This window comes from Centruroides vittatus, unplaced genomic scaffold, assembly GCF_030686945.1.
Source record: "Centruroides vittatus isolate TY-2023 unplaced genomic scaffold, ASM3068694v2 scaffold_712, whole genome shotgun sequence".
In the NCBI taxonomy this organism is placed as follows: domain Eukaryota; kingdom Metazoa; phylum Arthropoda; class Arachnida; order Scorpiones; family Buthidae; genus Centruroides; species Centruroides vittatus.
Genome location: NW_027122715.1, coordinates 508,064 through 517,385, shown reverse-complemented (window position 1 = coordinate 517,385; position 9,322 = coordinate 508,064). Strand labels below are relative to the sequence as shown.

General features: G+C 34.1%; 1 non-coding gene across 1 annotated transcript; it reads right to left on the bottom strand.

Moving 5' to 3' along the window:
• Nucleotides 1-4,254: 4,254 nt before the first annotated feature.
• Nucleotides 4,255-4,325, bottom strand: TRNAG-GCC (transfer RNA glycine (anticodon GCC)). Its single transcript has one exon. It is a non-coding gene; the product is annotated as a tRNA-Gly (tRNA).
• Nucleotides 4,326-9,322: the final 4,997 nt, after the last annotated feature.

Genomic DNA, 9,322 nt, shown 5'->3' with positions numbered 1-9,322 from the left:
CTACCTTGTCTCTACGGCAATCTATAAAGATCGACGATGACTATAATGTAAAGATTAATAACGAAATTACCGTTTTTATGCCGGCATACATTAGTTTTATAAAGATAGCTGTCGTCTTTTCGAAGTATAAGGTGAAACAAGGTCGATCACTTCGTCACAGCGGGGCATCCTGAGAAATGATCGAAATTATTGGTGTAGAGCGGAATGTCAAATAGCTTGTTATACTGTTGTACCTCTGTCATCGGCCCGTGATGCCCTGCAGGAATACAATACATCCTACGGTAACTAATAAAGTATCGTAGTTAAAGAGAAGTGTGGGGAGTTGCAACTGCAAGACCATTACGCCAGATCTCGCATCCCGAGGAGGATGCTATACTATTTTAATACAGTCAAGTTATTCTCAAATTGAGAGAGATTTTACGTGATGGCTTATAGAAATTAATACTGCGCATCCGTTTTGTGTAACAATGCCACCTGGAGATGCACTTCATCACTCGCTCTGTGTTAGTACTGTACATAAGCGTCAAGTACCGAGTCACGTGACAGGAAACGCTCGAATGCCACTCGATTGTCTTATATTCGAAACGTCCTTGTGTTAGGTTAGGCCTACTAACCCGAATGCGTGTTTCGGCCAATATAAAAAATAAAAATAAAAAGCTGAATATGCTCATTATACCATTCTTTACTAATAAACTGTACACGTTTAATTTTAAGTGTCAAATTTTTAACGTACAGTATGCACGAACTCAAGCTTGAAAAATTACAGTGGTGTAATTTCATTTTTTCAGTATTTCGGAATTTTTTTTTAACTTTCTAAATTACAACTGCATTGTTTTGTTTTCCTTTATTATTACTTTTTTTACGTAAAATGCAATTGATCTTAATTTAGTGTATAATAAACCTCAAATTAATAGTTCAAACACTTCTAAAAGTAGTATCCACTTGAGTTTGTGATTTTAAATTCAATTTATTTTTCTTTTACCCTCTGGATGTGAGCTAAAAAAAAGTATTTGTGTTAATACATTACATTCTCTTTAACTCTTTTATAGCTTCTTTGTTTCTTATTTCTTTAATGGTTGTTCCTCTATAATGAAGAAGATAACTACAGTCTTAATCGATTCCCACAGGAATATTTTGTCCAATAATGACTTTTTATTTATCGACAACGTTAACTTTACAGGAAAAAAAATGCATTTAATATTTACGTAATTTAAATATTTGTTTAAACTATTTTTCTGTGCGTAATCATTTCAAATAGAATAATAAACGAAGTGAATAGTTATAATCGATGCGAAAAACAGGAGACGAAAATGGTGACGTCACAGCAACAAGCGATCACCCTCGACCTCTGGTGGCAAGGGCAGGTACCAGCACGCCATATGCGATCGCCTATATAGGTCAGGGATGTCTAGTGCAAGGCGCGCGTATACAAGACAAGACAGGAAGCATTCAAATCTCTATTCCCTTATCTCCAACAAACCAAGGGCGAGTTGCAAGTTGAGGACTAGCCCCTTAGGCCTAACGATCAAAAATGACTATCTCAAGGAGATTAGAAAAGCAAAATCCATCAATCATAATCCCCTTTCAACCAATGATTCAAGATTTCCCCTTCCCTCTTCATATATATCAAAAGATATTGCTTCCCGACATATTGAGTCTGTAGCTTAAGATGTCTTGATAAATGATGCGGTTGTAAAATGACCAGTGTTATATTCACCACCCATACGGGGATCACTGGATATAGACGAGTATAAAAGAACCAGAATCAACTAACTGTAGTTATTCCTATTTTAGTTAAAACATTAACACAGCAAATTCCTTTGGCATTGGACGTCAGTTTGCAGCGTTACAGTGTTAAATTTCGAACATTTTCCAGTGCAGAATTCAAATGTTACGTTTACATAGTGTGGCGTGCAGAGATTATCAAGTTCAATATAGGCCTTGTTTTAATTAGAAGAGAATTAATTAGAATTACATCTTTTAATATGGAATTTTATTCCACTCACGTTTATAATGGTTATCAAAATCCATTATCAAAACAAAAAATTTTCCATCCCGTTGGGCATCATGAAAAATATTTTTCCCCCTTCTTTTTTTGTAACAGAAAGTTTTATATTAGATTATAATGTTAAAGCCTGCAAAAGTGTTCTACCCAATTTTTGGCCCCATAAGTTTAGTCTTATTAGTATGCCAGAGAAAGAATGTGATTCTAACGTGTCAAGAATAAATTGTTAAAACTTCTGAAAAAAATATATTTTTTTTAAATATATAACTCTCGATTAAAAGAATAAACCGGTAAAAATTCATCCTCCAAGGCTATCTTGGACTTAATGAATGTAGACCGGCAACAGAAAAGGAACTTAAGAGGCTCCAAAAATACAAACGGATACGTGACTTCAGGTGCGACATATATCCGTTAAAACAATATTTTAAGATCTGTATTTTTCTCATGACCTTTTTCCTTTATTTTCTCTACTTTCGACAAGAAAAAAAGTTCTCAGTTAACTTCAAAAACTTTTAAGTAAGTGAATTTCGTGATGGTATCAATTATTATTACATTTTACAGGTAAATGAACATCAAATGTATGACAAAACACGCCTTTCTTTCCCATTCAGTTTCCTTTAATCCCTTTTGATTAATCAACGGCACACAATGCGAATAAAAGCGATTAAGGTTAATAGAGATATTTATATTGTATTCAAATGAAGAGATTCCTTAAAATGATGACATTGACATATATATTCCTCAATTACTAAAAGTATCGATTAGCTGCAATTCTTTTGATATATTCTTTTAAAACATAAATCTTCGATTGCTGACATTGCACAGATCCTCCCAAACTTGTTTTTTCTTCGATAATAATTTTTAAACGCAGTTTTATTACTCGTATAATTCAGATTAAAGAGGCACGCAATAATGTTCTATTATCTGCTACCCTTCTACATGGAACCCAATAACTACTATCGTGCCCTCTGGAGGTTATCGTTAGAACTAACGACACCAAACTTTATGACCCGGTGAGGAATGTTTTATAACAATTGTACAAAACAGTACGTTAAGAACTACGAAATATTTTCTTTTAACATTCCAAATTGTAAATGTAAATGTTCATTTCTACGTTATATAAATTTTTCTATTCAATTTTCATTTCTTTACCAAGCATCAAAGGAGCCAAAACTAAGCAGGAAATAGATTTTAACAGAGGATACTTTCCATTAGTCAAACGTGGGGCAGTGGATTATTGGACGTCAATTATCCTAAATGGCCAATTTGAGACATCATTCTTCCCTTGACAATTGGTCATGGACTATTTTTCTAAATCCACTCGAACGTACTCATATAAAATCTCTATCTCTTTTGCTGGTCAATATTAATTCGTGATTTTAATTGATTGAATAAACAATGAAACGATAATACATTATTAATCTGAACTCGCCAGTCGATCGACTTAAGAGAAAGAATCGCGTGATGCCTGATTAATGAATCGTCACGTTTGTCAGTCCATCAACCCGGCCTCGTGATGCGTTGAATATCACGAGTAAACGTGGCATAGAGATTTTATTCACCTCGCACGTATCAGTAAGAAGAAAACGCCTTACTTTGCTAGGAAAGACGAAAAATGGCATCCATCAGAAAAGTTCATCGAACTCGATTTCTCTTAAGGGACGTAACTCTTGTTAAACTACGTGTAATATGAAACTACAATTCTTAATTAAGTATCGACGAGGTTGTCACGAACTGCACGTTTAGTACAAGTAATCACTAACCTCATTCTTAAATTGATATTTTATTTCGTTACAAAACTGAAAATTAAATAATGAAAATCAAAGTTTGTTTTTCCCGAATTTTGTGCCATTCCTCTTAGCACAATAAAGTATTTTTCTATCGCCACAAGGGATCTGGATTCGCACACGATCTTAGACCCTCGTGATTTTTCTCTGTCAGTTCGGGTCACAATGTCGTTCTCCATCTCTCACTCGTGTTGGCAGATCCCATTGTGGGTCAGGTCCACTCCCTTATGGGTCAATTTGGGGCCGCATAGTCCATATATGTTCTTCGCTCATGTTAAAAAAAAAAAAAAAATCCCAACCAATCACCCGTGTCTGTAACAACTCATGTATATATCTCTTCGTAAACGATAAAAATAAAAATCAAGTATGAGTTTAAGCGATTTTATTTCGTGTATAATCTACTCTAGAAGGTGGAAAAAACTTGAAGGGAAAAAAATAATGAGGCAAGGTAAAAAAAATTATTGCATCGGCCGGGAATCGAACCCGGGCCGCCCGCGTGGCAGGCGAGCATTCTACCACTGAACCACCGATGCTTTTTTCTCCACTTTTTCTATGAACAGTGTTATAGTTTTACTAAAAGAGTTGGTTATAAAATTGTTACATTGAAAATACAGTAATTTACAGCATCATTACAGGTTTAGTTGTAGTGAACCATTACGTTCAATAATGAGTCCGGTCTCTATCCAGTTTTCTTTTTCAGTATTCGTAAAGTTCTGCTTTTTGTACTCTAGCAGTTGTCTTTGGTTTTCTGTTAGGTTTTTAAAAAATAGAAAAGGTGATTTGTTCGTTGCTTTTTTCTTTTTGTAATAGGATAAATTTCTGCTTGTCCAGATTGCGTTGATGGCGATGATAAGGATGGTTAGTTGATGTTTAGTCTCTGTATACTCACAAGGCCATTTGATGTCTTCTATATTGTGCGTTCGTGTTAGAGAACATTTGTTACTTAACATTGTCCAGAGTAGGTTCGTATGTTTGCACTCCAGGATGACGTGTTCGAGCGTTTCCTTGTTGTAGTATATGGGGCAGTCTGTGCAATTTGTTAGCTTTTTCTGCTTTCTCCATTCGTTTGTCTATAGGTAGTTACGATGAGAGTTTCCAAAAGATGGTTTTCGCTTTACTAGGGATATTTAATTTTGAAATGATTTTATGTTTTTACTTCTCAGATTGATTTGATTTATATGGTTTTGTGGTTTCGGAATAAATTTATCTGTTACTTTATAATAGAGCTCCTTTGGTGTTGACGCAAGGATAATTTCGTCGGAGAAGTTTTCCTTCATTGTTCTGTAGCCATCGCACAATTTCAAGCAGTATTGTTGGTGGTCTTAGTCTGTGTATCTTCTCATTAGTTATGATTATATTTGGTATGTGAGGTTGGAGAAATGCTTTCGCTAAACTTGTCCAGATATGGTATTTGTGCAGGTTATTTATCAATTTGATTATCTGAACTAAAGTTTTCAGGGAGACTTCCAATAAGCCAGCTCCTCCGTTTTCTAAACTATTATATAACGTCGTTCTTATCGGTTCGAAGTTTGAGCCCCAGATGAAGGTGGCACATATTCTATTGATTTGTGTCACCGCTCTCTTGGGGAGTGGTTGCGTATGAATAAGATACCAAAAGGGGTTCAGCAGTTTGGTATTTGCTAATTTAACTTTTCCAGTAATCGATATGTTTCTTCCTCTCCATATATAAGAAGCCTTTCTTACCTTGTCGATGTTTTTGTTCCATTGCTCGTTGCTATTCTTACCTATCAGGATTTCCAAGCTTTTTATATTGGTCTTGGACCAGTTAAATCCTAAGTAGTTTGATGAGAGATTTTCAAGTCCTTTGCATTTTTGTGGATTCATTTTTGTACCGGAGATATTTTTAAATTTTTGAAAAACTAAGCTCACCATTTTAATACTGCTCATGTCAGTGAGGAACGAACAACGCTATATCGTCCGCATAAGCAGTGTATTGATCTCGCTATCAGGATTGTTTGAGAGGCGGTATCCGTTGATATTACCGTCGGCTGTAATGTGGCGAAAAAGAGGTTCCATGCAAAAAATAAAAAGAAGCATGGATAATGGACAGCCCTAGCGTACAGGTTACATTCAGGTTACATTCAGGTTACAGCTGTACAGGTTACATTCGTCTGTAAGTTTTCTGTTTACCAAGATTTGCCTGGTGGCGTTTTCGTAACATAAATTTATCCATTTGAGACAGTTTTCTCCAATGTTGATGCGGTTTAGGACCGACCAAAGGTAATCGTGCCTAATGCTATCAAAGGCTTTATGGAGGTCTATTTGTAGAAGGCCACATGTATCGTGACATTGGCTGACTAACTCGTAGATGGATTGCGAGAGAAAAATGTTAGAGTAGATGGAACGGTTTTTTATGGCACAGGTTTGGTGCTCTCAATGATCGAGGGGATGCAGGTCAGCAGCCTAGGAGTTTAGTGAGGATTTTGTAATCGGTGTTGAGCAGTGAGATGGGTCTCTAATTTGTGATTTTCGTTAATTCTTCCTTTTTGTCGGTTTTAGGAATGAGGGTAATTATTCCGTGATTAAAGCCATTTATGAGTTTGTTGGTTTTTACAGAGTTGTTGATCATGTTGACGTATCAAGGGAAAAAATTGTTTATGAAATTCAGCAGGTAGCCCATCCAATCCTGGTGATTTGTTATTTGGCATGCTATTTAGCGCTGCTTTGCATTCTTCCTAAGTGGTGTTTCTATTTAGCTCAATACTCTGTTTATCGTTAAGTTTTGGCATTCGGGACATAAAGTCTCATGCCTTTCCTTCGTGAAAACTTTTTCTTTCGAGTATTTTTGAGTAGTATTGGTGAATAAACTTTCTTATTTCTTCACCATCAGTTATTGTTTCATTCTTCCCATTTTTTATTGTACTGATCGTTTTAGATTGATTATGCCTTCGTTCCATTTGATAAAATTTCTTTGACGGATGGGTTTCCTGTTCACAGAGCTCTGCACGAGATCGGATAAATGCTCCATAAAACGGTTCTCATGATATGCCTTTAATTTGGTTTTTGCCTTAGCAATGGTTGTTTGATGCTTACCAGGGTGTAAGGTTTCGTCCATATATGTCTGTTTAAGCTCTCGTATCCCGTTATCGTATTCTTTACGTCGTTGTTTTTCTTTATTTATACTTATTTTAACTGCAATATTTTTAATATTTATTTTCATAGTTTCACACCAATCATAGTCGTTTTCTCCCGTGATGTCAGATACAGCTTGGGTTGCTTCGGTAAGGAAATCGACATCTTTCAGTAGATTTACGTTCATTTTCCAGGGTGTAGTTACTCTATGTTTGGATTTGCAGTTCCTCTTTGAGGAGTCGAGTGTTAAAATAACATTGCTATGATTAGTTAAATGATTCGGAAGGATTTCGCATTCCGATATTATCTGATGGAGAAGACTAGAAATATAGAATCTATCCAAACGGGAGTGAGAGTTATTCTGATAGTATGTGAATTCACGTTTATGAGGGTTCATTTTACGCCAAATGTCCATTAAGTCAAACCGATCTTTCAGGGTCTGGAAAATTTTTGTTTCGCTTTTATTGCAGGTGTTTCCTATTCCGTCTATTTCTTTCTCGACAAAGTTGAAGTCACCGCCTAATACGATTTCGTTAGTAGAATCCAGATAAAAATCAAGGATATTGATAAAGTCTCGCCTTGCCTTCGGATCTCCTGATGAGCAGTATACAGAAATGATTCTCTGAATTCCTTGTGAAAATTCTATGTCAACTGAACCACCGATGCACGTAACAATCGGCTCCTATTTAAATATTATAAAGTTTAGTTAGTATGATTCATCTGTTAGGAATGTTTGAAAAAAATGAGATAATTGAGCGCCTGTTACATTCAATACGAGATGAATAAACATGTTTACTAACGTGGAACTTAAACACGCAATTAATTTGTACCGTTTAATAAAACTCTCTTTTGAATAAAAAAAAAAAAATGAATGTGGTATAATTAAGTTAATTACCACGTGGTAAGTTACGAACACCGTATTCATAATCCGATTTAAATGACCTAAATATATTTATAAATCAAGCACAAAATTATTCGTAGGAATTTTCTCTTCCTCTTTCCTGTACGATTTCCTCCTATAATTTATCGTCGAACATTGCGGAAGAGTACTTCTGGCCCAATTTACACGTAGAAGACGATTCTTTCGTCTTTGTATTTTATTATTATGAAATAAATTTCTATTGACGTTTATACCTTTTCTCAATAGTTATATATTTATAAGGAAAGTGACCTTCGAATATTTACTGTTTATTAAAAGAATAAAGATGATCGACATCCAGTTATTAAGCATAACCAGTTTGATTATTGCTGTTTATTGACCTTGTTAGCCAGCAATCCATGTTTGGTGGCAAGGTTGTCCCACTGCACTACATGTTCAGCTGACTGGTTAGATGTATTGCCATACCGTATATATTTTCGAAATGGATCCCTCTCTCGAGTAGAAATGATAATTTAAACCTTTAAAATTCAACAAATGATAGGTTTCCTCCCTCTTTTTGTAGTTTCTTCTTATAACTAAATGCATAAATTTAATAAAAAGGGCGGAAAAAATCTATAAAATCGATATGAACTAATTAAAATTCTTCCTTATTAATCCATTCATTTTCTAAAACAAGTTAATTTTCTTAATTGATTGTCTTCCACTCTCGTGTAGTTAATTTAGAAATTAAATCAATTAGAAAATTAGTTTTACTTTGTTCTTGCTCAAAATACAGGCTTATTTAGAATATTTGAATATTTAACTCTTTTTTTTATGGACTTTGTTTTTAACAATTTTGCCGCTGTATCATTTTGTATTTTGTTAGTTTTTTATTATATTTTATTTTTATAATTCTGTTTTTTATTTCTCTATCGAAGAGTTTTATGTAATTCACTTTCAAAAGTGAAGTATATTATTTTACATAAATAAACAAATAAAATATTTGTAAGCGATTTATTATTTCTAATAAAACGAATAAAAATTCTACGCATTTCTATTTACTTATCATTTCCAACATTGCAGAAATATTGCAATAAAATAACTAAAACGTTAATATTTTTCCTCTTGTTTTTGGCATCGTTAATACCTTATTTGCAACATGAAAGTTTCCTAGATTTATATATTACGTATAATATTTAATTTCTTTCCTAGATTACTTTTATTTTACGATTTAATTTCCCTTCGTTAACATCATTGACATAGTGCAAGCACATGCAATACTATACTCAAGTTTTTATTTTCTCTGTTTTTTATTACTTGTAATATTTCGTCCTTTAACTTGATACTAACATTTGCATTTAATTTCGTCTCATTAGGATATTACTTGAGGTAATTAAATGCTCTACTTATCAGACTTTTAACGTTATATTGTCAACTTAATGTAAGCCTGGGCTATTGACATGTCGTGGTATTTAGCTATAATCCACAACGTGAGAAGTTCGACTAGATATCATTTTCAATATTTAGCAACATGATTTATTTTACATATTACTACGTTAACGTTTAATCTAATTATTA